The following is a 15,836-nucleotide window of genomic DNA, read 5'->3' as shown; positions in this document are numbered from 1 at the left end:
GCAGTTCAAATCCACCAGTCGCTCCTTGGAAATCCTATGGGGCAGGTCTACTGCGTCCTATAGGGTTGCTATGAAAAAAAATAGGGTTGCTATGAGTCAGAATCAACTCCACAGCAATGGGTTTTTGCTTTGTAAGACAAGGGCCCAGGCATTTGGTTCTTTGGAAGTCTCCCGACTTTTGCTAGAGGGGTCTCCTATGCCTTCACACGGCTCATCCCTGCTACTAAGTGGGCACCCAGGCTTTCTGACGGCCCTTGGCTCTGCGGGCACCACCACAGCACTCAAAAATCAAAATGGCTGCCTCCCAGTCTTCTCCCTTGACGTAAGTGCCCTGGAGGCACTGAGGTAACTAACTGTGGATTCAGGTGGGGCTGGGAACTGGTTGGATCCAGCAGCTCTTGTAAGAGCAGAGAGGTCTGAGAGGCAAAGGTCAGGCCCTTCTTCTTCAGCACAAAAGTTTCAGACTTCGTTCCTGAAGAGTTGTCCCTGAGGCAAAGTGTGGGCCTGGGTTCTATCTTGACTTGTCTGTTGTCTTCTTGGATGTCAGGTTGTGATTGAGGCCCTCATCTGAGCTCTGAGAGGTCAGGCGCGCGCCAGGGTGGGGAGAGGCAAGGGGCAAGGTGAGGGAAAAAGGCTTCCAGAGCTTGTTGTCACAACAGATGTCCTGTGGCCTGGGATGTCAAAGGTGTGGGAAGGGACTTGCCAGCTGAGGCCGGACTGGGGCTTTCCTCCTCCATCAACTTTCCTTTGCCTCTATGACTAAAGTGGCTTAGGTTGTTCAAGTTGAAAAAGAAACCCAGGCTCAACTGTCTGCCTGATTTCACCAGGTGGGGTCTTCCTATGGGTTGGGATTTGGTCTCCCTCAAAGAAAAAGTGAAAACCTCACTGTTGCTAAAGAACAACCAAAGTGGTCACAATATTGAGGGGCGAAGATAGTGTGGGGACCCCTTGAGCACCCCTAGACAGGGTCACAATGGTGGCTAAGTCCAACCACACATCCTACAACTTGGGGAGATAGGAGCCATGGCGGGAAAGGGCTCCCCAAGGCTGAGACCTCATTGATGGGGCTGTGATGTCTGGGGCTCTGGTCCCTGACATTTGGGTAGAGACGTGCCCCAGTTATGAGGTTATCCACTCAGGTAGTGTTGGGAGGGAGCCCTGGTGGCACAGTGGTTAAGAGTTCAGCTGCTAACCAAAAGATCAGCAGTTCAAATCCACCAGGCACTCCTTAGAAACCCTATGGAGCAGTTCTATTCTGCCCTATAGGGTCACTATGAGTCAGAACCGACTTAACAGCAGTGGGTTTGGTTTTTGATTGTTTAGTGCTGGGAGACCTGGGATGCTCTGAAGAGACCCTGAGATGCTCAGAGAAGGTCCACCACATGTAGAAGGTATAAGACATGCCAGACTGGCTTCCTTGGCCTGTGAGCTGGGCAGACACATGGGGCTCCCTTTGGGAAGCTTCTTTGTTCCCCCGGACCTAAGACCCAGGGTGGGTGCTACAGGCAAAAGGGGTACAAGCCATAACAAGAGGCCCAGTTCAGGATGCCTCTTGGTCACTTGGGCCCAAGACTTGTCTCCCCTACCCAGAGACGCCAGGGCAGGCGGGCAGAACCAACAAAAGGGACACAGCTACAAAAAGTGGCCCACTCTAGACTTTAATAGACGCTTCACCAAAGAAGAAATTCAAATGGCCAACAAGCGGATGGAAAGATGCTTGACATCATTAGTCGTCGTTGTTGTTAGGTGCCGACTCATAGTGACCCTTGCACAACAAAACGAAATGCTGACCAGTCCTGCACCATCCTCACAACTGTTGCTATGTTTGAGTCCATTGTTGCAGCCACTGTGTCAATCCATCCCATTAAGGGTCTTCCTCTTTTTCCCTGATCCTTTACTTTACCAAGCATGATGTCCTTCTCCAGGGACTGGTCCTTCCTGATAACATGTCCAAAGTATGTGAGACAAAGTCTCACCATCCTCGCTTCCAAGGAGCACTCTGGCTGTATTTCTTTCAAGATAGGCTTGTTTGCTCTCCTAGAAGTCCATAGTATATTCAATATTTGATTAGGGAAATGTAAATCAAAACCACAATGAGCTGTCACTTCACATCCACTAGGATGACTGTGATTTTAAAAATGCAAAATAACAAGCATTGGTGAGGATGTGGAGAAACTGGAACACTTATCTGTTGGTGGTGGGAATAGAAAATGGTGCGGCAGCTGCGGACAACTGTCTGGCTGTTCCTCAGAAGGCTAAACATAGAATTACCATATGACTCAGCAATTCCACTCCTAGGTATATACTCAAAAGAATTACAAGGAGAAACACTGGCTACCACCAATGACCACCCTGGCAGGGAACAAAACAGAGAGTCCCTGAGGGCGCAAGAGAAAAAAGTGGGGTGTAGAACTCAAATTCTACTAAAAAGACCAGACTGAGACTGGAGGAAGCCCAGAAGAAATGGCCCCCGGACTCTCTGTTAACCCAGAGCTAAAACCATTCCTGAAGCCAACTCTTCAAAGAATAGACTGGACTATAAGTCATAAAATGATACTCATGAAGAGTTAGTGCGCTTCTTAGTTCAAGTAGATACCTGAGACTAAATGGGCAGCTCCTGTTCAGAGGCGGGATGAGAAGGCAGAAAGGGATATAAGCTGGCTGAATGGGCACGGGAAATACAGGGTGGAAAGGAGGAGCATGCTGACATTATTATGGGGATAGCAACTAGCGTCACATAACAATGTGTGTATAAATTTTTGTATGAGAAACTAACTTGAGCTGTTAACTTTCACCTAAAGCACAACTAAAAAAAAAAAAAAAAAGAGGAACACAAACAAATACTTGTGCGTCAATGTTCATTGCAGCATTATCCACTATAACCAAAAAGTGAAAACGCCCAAATGTTCATCAACAGATGAATGAATAAACACCATGTGGTCCACCCATACAATGGAATAGTACTCGGCCATAAAGAGAAATGAAGTCCTGATACATGCATGCCACAATGTGAATGAACCTTAAAAACATCATGCTGAGTGAAATAAGTCAGTTACAAAAGGACAAATCCTGAATGATCCGACTTACAGGAAATATCTACAATAGGCAAGTGTATAGAGACCAAAGTTTATTAGCGGATACCAGAGGTGGGTGGGAGGGAGGGAGGAAGGAAGACAGATGCTTAGGGGACACTGAGCTTCTGTTAAGGGTGATGGAAAATTTCAGGAATGGTTGATGGCAATGAATGAACAACATGATGAATGTAATGAATGTCACCTAACTGTGCGTGTGGAGACCGTAGAAATGGCAAATGATCTGTTACCTATATACTTAGCAGAATTAAAAAAGGAAGAAAAAAGTGGCCCATTCCGGAAAGCCTCTTTGTCCCTGTGGGCTCAAGACTCGCCTCCTCTTCCCTGGGACATGGGGGCAGCTGCTTAATATCGTGCTCCACTGATTGAGCACCCTGCAGATTAAGACCATAACCGACCTCACCTGCTGATCAGGAGCCCTTCCAAGCCCGGGGCCTCCAGCTGGTCACAATTAACTGGCCAGGGTCACACTGAGGGACGGGAAGGTCACAGAGATCAAGAAGCGTAAGGAGCCTGGTGGCGGAGTGGTTAAGGGCTCATTTGCTAACTGAAATGTCAGTGTTTGAAGCCACCAGCCACCCCCTGGGAGACAGATGTGTCAGTCTGCTTCCATAAAGATTATGGCCTTGGACGCTCTACGGGGCAGCTCTACTCTTGTCTTACAGGGTCACTGTGAGTGGGGATCAACACGGCAGCAATGGGTTTGGTTTTTCTGGTTTTGGAATTTCTCTGAGGGGTGACTAAGGTGGAATCTCAAAGAGTAGGCTCCTCGGTATCCTATCTGGTGTGGGTAAAGAGGGAGGGTGGTGATGAAGAGGGAGCCCCAGTTGCCAGGTGTGGCTTAGGGATTTCCCCTGAAATGGAAGCAGCTCAAGCTCAGAAAACGATGGGAAAGTAGGGCCAGGGAGGGAGGATGTACATTTGAAACCATAGTTATGGAGCCAAGAAGAAGGAAGTGAAACCAAACATGACTCACTTGCCATCTACTTCTTCAGCACTCGTGACAGGTCAAACGCAGCGAGGCCAGGCGGAACCGGGGCTCTTCAGGACTTGAACTTCCTGGCTCTGGGTAATAGATGTGTGTCCAACTGCTGAACGCTGTTTGAGAAGCTGGCTGGCTAGGCCATTCAGGAGGTTCCTGAAACTATGCCCTTTCAGCAGAGTCCCCGAAGCGTGTTCCATGGAGGGGTCAGCCAGAAACCTAACCAAACTCTGATTATGAGGCACAGAGTGGTATCACAGAACAGGTCAGCTGCATGGCTGCTAGACACGGGTGTTGGGCTCTCTGACCTCTACAGAGGCCCTGCCAGATAAGGTCATTAAGGGCCTAAGGAAGAGAAGGGGCAGTGGTTCCAGGGTAGAGCTCTCACCTTGTGTGTTCGAGACCCCAGTTGGGTTCCCAGGCAACGCACCTCATGTGCAGCTACCACCCATCTGTCGGTGGAGGCTTGCATGTTGCTCTGGGGCTGGACAGGTTTCAGAGGAGCTTCCAGACTAAGAGGGACTAGGCAGAAAGGCCTGGTGATCTACTTCCAAAATCAGCCAGTGATCTGATCCACAGCCAGTCCAGGGGATGGTGCAGGGCCAGGCAGTGCTTTATTCCCTTGGGTTTGGGGTCACCAGGAGTCAGGGGCTGACTCCATGGCAGCCAACAACAACGTGGCAGAAGAAGGTCACATGTGGAGAACAACGTGTTCATTTTACAGTTAGGCCAGGAATGGCCAACTTTCCAATCGAAGGAGGAGAATATAGAGTGAGTGAAGCGTCAGGGTCCCGAATCCTCTCCCTCCTCTTCCTCCTTCCTGTCTGGCCCCTGCCCAGTGAGCTGCACTTGTCTGCTGCGGTATCACATTTCAGAGCCCAGCCATGTCCTGGACACCAGTGCATCTTGACGGTCATGGAGTGTCGGCGAGGCCACTGGAGTGTGCGGGGCCCAGTGGCTTGTTGAGCTAAATGCAGGGGCCCTTATTCCATGTCCACGTGGCTGTGAGGCAGACACTCAGGCTGAGTCCCGAGGCCTTTGCAGGAAAGGCCTTCCTGTTGGCCCTGCCACTTTCCCAGCTCCCACCATGCCGCTGCTCCTTTCCTGTTGCCAAGCGGCGGCTGCCCACCCTCTCTGTGGAGTGGACGAGGGCCCCTGGGGTCCCCTAGAGCAAGCCGGGTGTCACCTGGCCTGACACTCACGCTGTTCAGCCATGGACAGCCACAAGCTCTTGCAAAGAGCCCAGAGAGCGCATGATGTCCACCATGGATGATCTAGAGCGTGATCATCCACCATCGATTCCACACTAAAGTCTGGTGGTCAGCAAGCCTTTGGGGGCACCTAGTGTGTGCCCAATGCCGTCCTCAGCACGGGGGCACCACAGTGAGCAGGGTTCCTGCCCCAAGGAGCTGACCTTTGAGTGGGAACACACAGGAAAAAGAAAACTCTCAGGGAGCAGAAAGTGCCAGAAAAGAGTAAGATGGGCCATGTGCTAGTGACCAGAGCACTTTGGAGAGCTAGGTCTGGGCTGAATGTCTCGGGGCTAGGGAGCTGGGTGAATGATGAGGACATAGCATGCTGGAGGAAGGGCCCGCGGGGTGCAGAAGTGTCACAGGGGCTGGGCCACACAACAACCCTAGTGGGCTGGGTGGTCGTGAAAACACAGCTCCACGTCTCCAGGGAGCCAAGTGGACACAGCCCCACTGCTGTACTGTGAAGCCACTAGCATGTGGGCGCCCAGGCCACACTGCCCGCAGGTGGCCCTTTCCTGCCAGCTGCAGGACTCCCTGGACACTGAAGCTTAGGACCACCCAGTTTGAGACTCTCCCGACCCCCTCTCTCCTCTGCGGCATGGCTGTACCTCCGCTGAAGGCGTGTCTGGCTTCCCTGCCCCTCTCGCAGGTGTTGCACCTGCTTGCTTCAGCAGGTGTCCACATCTTGGAGGAGCTGGGTAGACTGTCAGCTGTGGGAAGCAGCTAGATGTGACCCCAGGAGGGTGGCGGACATCTGTGTCTGTCTTAGACCATTCCTCTGATGGCTTTGGGTAGTGCGATGAGATGGCAGGAAGTGAGGGGGGTGGTCAGCGGGGGAGAGTGTGGTGGAGGAGGGGAGAGTGAACACGTGGGGTGCATGTCTGAGGGGTGGGGCTGGCAGGTCCCATGTGTGGGCCAGAGGTGAGGTGACAGGTGACAGACGATGAAGGCAGGCTCCTGGGACCAACACCCACCTGGAGGCCTTTAGGTGGGCCTGTCTCAGACACTGCGGATTGCGGCCCTCAATTCAGAGGTTGTTATGGATTGAATTGTGTCCCTCCCTCACTACCACCCCCCAGATATGTGCTGGAATCTGAACCCCTATACCTGTGGAGCTTGGAGCCCTGGTGGCTCAGCGGTTAAGAGCTCAGCTGCTAACTGAAAGATCAGGGTTTGAATCCACCAGCTGCTCCTTGGAAACCTTGGAGCAGTTCTCCTCTGAACTATAGGGTTGCTATGAGTCGAATCCACTGGACAGCAATGAGTGTGTTTTTTTGGGTTTGTACCTGTGAAGGTGATCCAGTTTGGAAAAAGAGTTTTGTTATGTCAATGGAGCCTTATCAGTGTAGGGTGCGTTGCAAGCTTAGTCACTGGTGAGCTACAAAAAGGAGATTAGACATGGAAGCAAACTACTGGGGAAGACAAATGCCACAGGAGGATCCTCTGTGAGCCAAGGAGTGCTGACAAGGAAGGAATCCACATGGCCTAGACCTCGACTGGGACTTGCAGACTCCAGAACTGTGAGAGAACAACCTTGTGTTCTCGAAAGCCACCACCTGTGGTATCTGTGTTACAGCAGCACTAGGTGACTGAGACAGGTGTCCAATTCAGGTTCTGGTCCTGCCACAGGATCCTGAGACTTGAGCCATGGTTTCTTCTTCTGTAAGATGGAGAGAACCATCCCTTAGCTCGAAGGTGGTGCCATGAGGGCTAAAGGAGGCAGCGGGTGACAGATGGAGGCAGCGGAATTGGCAACGCCAGCAGAAGGGGAAGTCAGTGCAGCTATCACTCACCCAGTCCCTGGAGGGGGACCCCATGTTTTCTACTGCTCTGAGCCCCTGAACAGTCCTCAGCAGTATTTGTTGGGTAAACGAGGGGATTCCTGAGACTCATCCCAGAGAGATTGCTTGAACACCTGCTGGAAACAGTGTCTGATTGCAGCACCAGGTACAGACCCAAAGCTTATCTCCGGGCATGCCCCAGACCAGGGCTTATCAGTAGTTGCAAGGAGTCCTGGTGGCACAATGGTTAAGCGCTCATACCCACCCAGTGGCTCTGCAGGTGAAAGACTTGGCAATCTGTTCCTGTGAAGATCACAGCCTAGGAAACCCTATGGGGCAGTTCTACTCTGTCAGAAGGGGTCTCTGTGAGTCGGAATTGACTCAACGGCACCCAGCGACATCAGTAGGTGCACATACCTTAGGATTTGAGGAAGAGGACATTGAGAAGGCTCATCTACCTTCAGAATAATGGAAGCCCATCTCAGGGGAAGTGGTGGTGGTGTGGGTGGGTGTGTCTTTGTTCCTTCTGCCAGTCAGAGATGCTGATTACCAATGGTCTCAGTGACACAGCCAGGCAGGCTTGCTCCCTGGGCGTGAAGGCTGGAGGGCTGTGGTGTCCAGTGTGGTGGAGACAGACTGGGGCATTCCAGTGGTGGCGGGAGAAGCCCAAAGCTGCCCCATGATGTTGGGCCACCTGGCTTCATGGTAAACAGCGGTGCCCTCTTGGTCCCCTTCCGTTGTCATTGCTTATTCACCCTCCAGGAGTTACTTTTACAGTAAGGGAACGAGCTTGAGCTTCGCAGGGGAGTACAAGAGGGAGCGCGTGCATCTGATCGTCGGCCCACACCCAGCTGACTCACGTATAATGGCCCCTCACATGTCATCTTCTTGTGAAGACATTTGGAAAAATTTCTGCTTCTGAATCACAAGCAAACACTGTAATTCAACAATCTTCCCTAAGTTATTCAAGGAACTTCAACACACTCAGAAGTGGAAGCTCAGGGGCGGATGAAATCAATGAATTCTCTGAGTACTCTGTTTTTCTCCTAATTATATTTAATTTGCCAAATGGAAAGGGGGAGGGTGCTCCATCTGACCACCAGGGGACATCTCCCGGGGGGAGTGGGGGGAGTCTGGATGCCGCTGATGTGGGTTTTCTGGGTGACACTGGCTTTCCTTATCTTCTCAGTTTTGCTCCCACAATAGACCCAAGTGTCAAGTAGAAAGAGCCTGGCTGCCACCACATCTCCTAATGGGTGCTGACCGTGTCATTCTGCGGAGGAGCAGGAGCTTGGGGCTGAGGGCCGGTTGTCACTCATCACCTCGTTGTCTGTAGCTGGCAGCAGCCTTGTGTGCAGGAGTATCCACCGTGCATGCTAAGAGGGAGCATCGCTGCTGCCCTCCGCCCCCGCAGCCGAGCTGCCAGCCACTGGAGACGTGCCCTGCTAACCCGCCTCTGTCTGGGGCTGGGCCCCATGAGGAGCAGAAGTCTTTGTCATTCATCACAGCAACTAGTTTTAATCACTTGCTGCAGCTCAGGGCTGGGGGTCACCTTCAGCCTGGAATGAGAACAGACCTTGGGTTAATGCCAGCCTCTCCAAGGACACCTCTCACCTGGGTCCAGGAGGGGCCACCAGGATTGGACTGAGACCCTAGGTTGTCACCCCTCCACTGGCTTTTACAAAATTGGCAGTTGGAGGAGAACTCTTTCCTCAGGGGACCAGGTACCTTCATCCAGAAAGACCAAGGGCGGGGACTTTCCATTCCTTCATCTCCCACCGCCACGTTCTACCCAGAAGCCCTGGTGGCGCAGTGGTGAAGCACTCGGCTGCTAACCGAAAGGTCGGTGGTTTGAACTCACCAGCTGCTCTGTCAGAGCAAGATGTTGCAGTCTGCTATGATAAAGATTACAGCCTTGGAAACCCTAAGGGGCAGTTCTACTCTGTCCTATAGGGTCCCTATGAGTCAGAATCGACTCAACGGCAATGGGCTTGGTTTATGTTCTACCCAGATATCTTAAATTCCAACAGCAGCCCTCTGTGTCCCCTATAGGCTCCTGGGTGGTGCAAATGGTTTGCTTTTGGCCACTAACCAAAAGGGCTGGCGGTTTGAGCCTACTCAGTGGCACTGCAGAAGAAGGGCCTGGTAATCTGCTTCCATAAATGTTACAGCCAAGAAAACTCTGTGGAGCACAGTTGTACTCTGTAATACATGGGGTAGCCATGAGTCGGAGTCGACTCAAGGGCAATGGATTTGCTTTGGTCTGGGTGGCATCCCTATAGTGTCTCTGGGTGGTGCAAATAGTTAAGCACTCAGCTCCTAATCAAAAGGTTGGCAGTTTGAGCATACCCAGAGGTGCCTTGGAAGAAAGGCCTGCAATTGGCTTTCCAAAGGTCACACAGCCTTGAAAACCCAATGGAGCACAGTTCTACTCTGACGTACATGGGGTTGCTCTGAGTTGGAATTGACGACGGCACTGGGTTTGGTTTTGGGTTCTACCAGTTGCTCCACAGAAGAAAGATATGGCAGCCTTGGAAACCCTATGGGGCTGTTCTACTCTATTCTATAGAGTTGCTATGAGTCGAAATCGATTTGATGGCAATGGGTTATATCAGTTTTGAAGGAGCCCCGGTGGCACAACGATTAAGCACTCAGCCACTAACTGAAAGGTTGGTGGTTCGAACCCACCCAGCGGTTCTACAGGAGAAAGACCTGGCGATCTGCTCCCATAAAGATTACAGCCTAGGAAACCCTATGGGGCAGTTCTACTGTCACTTGGGGTCAGTATGAGTCAGAATCGACTTGATGGCACCCAACATGAGTCCTGGCATGCAGTAGGTTCTCACCACACAGGTGCTGAACAGAAAGGCCTGTGTGTAGAAACCCACCTCTTCTCCTGTCCTGCAAGCCAAACTTGGAAAATACTGCCTGGGACTGTGCTGGGGGCCAGCCACGCCCGCTCAGTCCTCACCACAAGCTGGCAGCTCAGGGGCCCTTATCCAGTTAATAGAGGAGAGAATTCAGGGCTGGGGGTGATGGGTCCGGTCAGCACACGGTGGAGGTCCGCTTTGGGGGTCTGCAGACCCCTCCACTCCCCCCAGACTCCAGCATCTGCCCAAGTCTCTCTCCAGAGCATGGTGTCCAAAGCTCAGCACCCGGCGGGCCTAAGTAAACACCGCCTGCGATACGGAACTCAAAGCAAACAGGTTTTCTCTTTCCCCCCTTTTTGCCAACTGCCCCATTAACAGAAAAACCTTTTAAGCATCCATCTGGAAAGCTGGCCTTTTCCCTCCCTAAGCAAACTGAGCCTGCCACGAGGAATGTGCTTCAGGGCGAGGTGGGGGGGCAGACACACACTGGGTCCTGCTCATAAGCAAAGAATGAACACAAATCAAATGCGTCCCCAGGCCCAGACCAGCGGCTTGCAGCCAGCAGTGGGTGGTCAACACGGCCTTTTTCAGCAGCTTGGCCGGGAGGGCCATGGCCCACATAGTTTGCTGGGGCTACTCTCTCCCCAGTCTACAATCAACGCTTAGGGGACGGAGCATCTGTGTGCCCTGCACTCAGTTCTCAGCCATCCATGAGCTGGAGGCACCCGGGGTTAATATGTTACTGGCTTTAAGACAAAGCGCTGCGCCGAGTGTCTTTGCTGAAACTTGTCCAGCTGTTGGTGTCCACCTGACAAACACCAATGGAAGGCCTGTTATGTACCTGGCAGACACTTTGGGGGCTCGGGGGTGCAGTGATACGGCAGTTCCAGGTGGGTGTGGAGATAAGGCATGTGTAGAAGTAATGAGCAAACACGGCTGTGGGTGACAACGGCCACTAAAGTGCTGGGCTCAGGTGAGGCACAGGAACTGCTGATGGAAGCTTCTGGAAGCTCCAGCAGGGCAGGGCTGCTGCCTTTGAGCTTTGCTCTCTGATAAATACAGTTGGGGAGGGAGTCTCCAAATTATTGTTGTTTGATGCCTTCAAGTCGATTCCGACTAATAGCAACCCCATGTGACGGGGAGACCTAACTGCCATATAGAGTTTCCTTGGCTGAAATCTCTACAGGACATGAAGGTGGTGAACGACCGGGCAATAATTCGTTCTGTTGTATGTAGGGTCGCTATGAGTCGGAACCGACTCGACGGCACCTAACAACAACGTTTGTAGAAGATCACCAGGTTGGAGCCGCCAACCTTTCAGTTACAGTTGAGCTCTTACCCATTGCTCTGCCAGGGCTCCTTCTTAGTCTCCTAATGCTGCTATAACAAAAATACCTCAAGTGGGTGGTTTTAACGGACAGAAATTTGTTTTCTCACAGTTAAGGAGGCTAACTGTAACCATAACCATTGCCGTCAAGTCAATTCCGACTCATAGTGACTATGAGTTTAGGAGGCTAGAAGTCTGAATTCAGAGCATCGGCTACGAGAAGGCGCCCTGTCTGCCGGCTCTGGGGGAAGGTCCTTGTCTCAGCTCCTTTAGCCCGGCGTGGTCCTCACATGTGTTTCTGTCCTCCCTCCCCCCCCATCCCCCGTTTGTACTCCCACCTCTTTATCTGGGCTGCTCCTCCTAACTCAGAAGTGGTTAGGGTTAGGACCTACCCTACACTGTCAGGGTCTCATTAACATAACAAAGAAAGCCCTATTTCCCAACAGGATCACACCCACAGGTAGAGGGGTGAGGATTCCAGCACATACTTGGGGGACACACGATTCAGTCCATAACAGGGGGCTCGTGGAGGTGCAGGGGCTGGAGGAGGAAAGCGGCAAAGGCTCACGGGATGGAAGATGGGGTACTTCTGTGAAAGCTGGGGGCCCATCCTGTGCGTGTTTTTAAATCATGTGCTTTTCTTCTTCTGGGATTTGCTCATCCTTCTCTTTGCCCTTCAGGGGGGTGGATGGAAGCATCTGGGAATCCTGTGGGAGCTCGGATTGGAGCAGGGAAATTTTCAGGAATATGGATCTTGCAACATGCTATGGATTGAATTGGGTCCCCAAAAACATGTGCTGTAAATCCTAACCCCTATAGTGGTTATGGAGACCCTGGTGGCGCAGTGGTTAAGAGCTTGGCTGCTAACCAAGAGGTCGGCAGTTCAAATCCGCCAGGCGCTCCTTGGATACTCTACAGGGCAGTTCTACTCTGCCCTATAGGGTCGCTATGAGTAGGAATCGACTCAGTGGCACTGGGGTTTTTTTTTTTTTAGTAGTGGTTATAGAGCCCTGTTTGCTCAGTGGTTAAGAGCTCTGCTGCTGTTATGGATTGAATTGTGTCCCCCAAATATATGTGTGTCAATTTGGTTAGTGCATTATTCCCAGTGCTGTGTGACTGTCCACCATTTTGTCATCTGATGGGATTTTCCTTTGTGTTGTAAATCATACCTCTATGATGTTAATGAGGTAGGATTGGCGGCAGTTATGTTAATGAGGCAGTACTCAATCTGCAAGATTAGGTTGTATATTACGTCAATCTCTTTTGAGATATAGCAGAGAGAGAAGCAAGCAGAGGGACACGGGGACCTCGTACAGCCAAGAAACAAGAGCCAGAATAGCACGTTTTTTTTTTAGACCCAGGGTCTCTGTGCTGAGAAGCTCCTCTATCGGGGAAGATTGAGGACAATATAACTGGACTGTTCCAGGTGTGCTCAGCGTGGTCATAGAAACAGGAAATGGTGAAAGTGAAAGAAGCAACTTTGTTTGATTCACCAAGCAAATGAGCACACCAAGGCTGTCGTCACCAGGATGGCTCCCTGAAAAATGGCCAAAGCAGTATTTATGAGGGGACAGGTCCTGCGGAAAGGCACAAGGTCGTTGATTGGTCTGGTCCTAAAAAGACGTTCCCAGGGTGGTTCCATCATCTGCACTTGCTCAGTCCAAAAGGTGGGGTGTCTCTCAAAATGAACCTTAGGCTTGGACCCCTGGCTTCTGAAAGTATTCCCCCAATCTTGGGCCACTAAAGTTTGGTTCCATCTGGCAGGAGAAAAGTTCTGGGTCACCCAGAGGGTGGGGTTGATGGCTCTGTGCACATTAGGCAGGCCAGAGCTGGTCTTAACTGGTTCTGTGGTCTGCAACCCCAGCCTCTTGTTTTTTTATCTTGGGCAGGAAGTTGGCCAATTGCCTCAAAAACATCTGGAGAAACCAGTTAGAAGGGGAGGTGGCTCATGCTACTCTACGTACAAATTGGGGGTTGGTAATGGTGCCCGGAGGCTGGGATCTCAACAAGGACCCTCCCCTAGGGCTGGCAGAGAGAGAAAGCCTTCCCCTGGAGCTGGCGCCCTGAATTCAGACTTTTAGCTTTCTAGATTGTGAGAGAATAAATTTCTGTTTGTTAAAGCCATCCACTTGTGGTATCTCTGTTACAGCAGCATTAGATAACTCTGCTATAGCAGCTTTCCACACCACCCCACCTCCCAATGTGCCCCACCCCACAGCCGCCCATCCAGGTCCAATCCAGGATCATGCAAGGGTCCAGCCTTTATCCCACGTCTGGGCTCTTTCTCTTGCATAGCTCAGGCCCCTTCAGTTTGTGGTTGGGTCAGCAGAAGTGATTTTCCCTCCCAACATTCCACTTTCCATAACATCCTGCTGGCATCACGGGCCTCACATCTCTGGCCTCAACAGGCTGAAAAAGAGCATGGGACGTGCGAGTCAGTGCAGATTCAGGTCTGGGCTGAGGACTCAAGAGGAGTCGGTCCTCAGGAGTGCACCATCCACTGAGGCAAGGGGGAGCCCAAATCCAGGTCACCCCACCTGCCTTTGGGTCCATGTCCTGTGGGGTGGTGCGGGTAGGGGTGATGGCTGCCCACGTCCCTGGGGTTCAGGACTGTGTCCTCATCCTGCCTCCCCCCGCCCCTCCTGAGCTGAATGAGCCGGGGGCAGCACGTCTCAGCTTCCCCTCCCCCAAACCAGCACTTTTCTTCCCACATGACCAACGTTGGCCAAATTCAGAAGGGAAGCTTCCTATCATTATCATTAAAAGACCAGTTGCTTTCTTAAAAAGTTAGAAATAGAACTATCATACAACCCAGAAATCCCACTCCTCAGAATATACCCTAGAGAGATAAGAGCCTTCACACGAACAGATATATGCACACCCATGTTTATTGCAGCTCTGTTTACAATAGCAAAAAGCTGGAAGCAACCAAGGTGTCCATCAACGGATGAATGGGTAAATAAATTGTGGTATATTCACACAATGGAATACTACGCATCGATAAAGAACAGTGACGAATCTGTGAAACATTTCATAACATGGAGGAACCTGGAAGGCATCATGTTGAGTGAAATTAGTCAGAGGCAAAAGGACAAATATTGTATAAGACCACTATTATAAGATCTTGAGAAATAGTATAAACCGAGAAGAACACTTTCGTGGTTGGGGGGGAGGGAGGGAGGGTGGGAGAGGGTTATTTACTGATCAGTTAGTAGATAAGAACTACCTTAGGTGAAAAAAAGGACAATACTCAATACAGGGAAGGTCAGCTCAACTGGACTGGACCAAAAGCAAAGAAGTTTCCGGGATAAACTGAATGCTTCAAAGGTCAGAGGAGCAAGGGCGGGGGTTTGGGGACTATGGCTTAAGGGGACTTCTAAGTCAAATGGCAAAATAATACTATTATGAAAACATTCTGCATCCCTCTTTGAAATGTGGCATCTGGGGTCTTAAATGCTAACAAGCAGCCATCTAAGATGCATCAAGTGGTCTCAACCCACCTGGATCAAAGGAGAATGAAGGACACAAAGGTCACACGATAATTATGAGCCCAAGAGACAGAAAGGGCCACATGAACCAGAGACTTACATCATCCTGAGACCAGAAGAACTAGCTGGTGCCTGGCCACAACCGATGACTGCCCTGACAGGGAGCACAACACAGAACCCCTGAGGGAGCAGGAGATCAGTGGGATGCAGACCCCAAATTCTCATAAGAAGACCAGACTTAATGGTCTGACTGAGACTAGAGGAATCCTGGCGGTCATGGTCCCCAAACCTTCTGTTGGCCCAGGACAGGAACCATCCCCGAAGACAACTCAGCAGACATGAAAGGGACTGGACAGTGGGTTGGAGAGAGATGCTGATGAAGAGTGAGCTACTTGTATCAGGTGGACACTTGGGACTGTGTTGGCATCTCTTGTCTGGAGGGCATATAGGAGGATAGAGAGGGTTAGAAACTGGCAAAATTGTCACGAAAGGAGAGACTGGAAGGGCTGACTCATTAGGGGGAGAGTAAGTGGGAGTATGGAGTAAGGTGTATATAAGATTATATGTGACAGACTGACTTGATTTGTAAACGTTCACTTAAAGTTCAATAAAAATTATTAAAAAAAAAAAAAAAGACCAGTTGCCATGGAGTCGATTCTGACTCATGGTGACCCCATGTGTCAGAGTAGAACTGTGTTCCCTAGGGTTTTCAAGGCTGTGACCTTTTGGAACCAGATCATCAGGCCTTTCTTCCGAGGTACCTCTGGGTGAACTTGAACCTCCAACCTTTCTGTTAGCAGCCAAGCATGTTAACCATTTGCACCACCCAAGGATGCTTCATTGTTATTAGACTGACGTAAACACTAGTTTGATTTTTTTTTTTCCTGTTAACAATGAAGCACACACCTTAAAATAAAAACTGTCCACCCATGTTCCACCCAAGGTCATCTTGTGGTCCCAGTGGCTACACGCCATCTGTAGGAAGCAGGCTTAAGACAATGGGACACTCCTACTGGCTGGGTAACCTTGGCTAAGTCTCATCA

The sequence above is a fragment of the Elephas maximus genome, chromosome 25, assembly GCF_024166365.1.
Source record: "Elephas maximus indicus isolate mEleMax1 chromosome 25, mEleMax1 primary haplotype, whole genome shotgun sequence".
Classification (NCBI taxonomy): Eukaryota; Metazoa; Chordata; class Mammalia; order Proboscidea; family Elephantidae; genus Elephas; species Elephas maximus.
The sequence above is the reverse complement of the archived record's forward strand: the minus strand, read 5'-3'. Positions refer to the sequence as shown.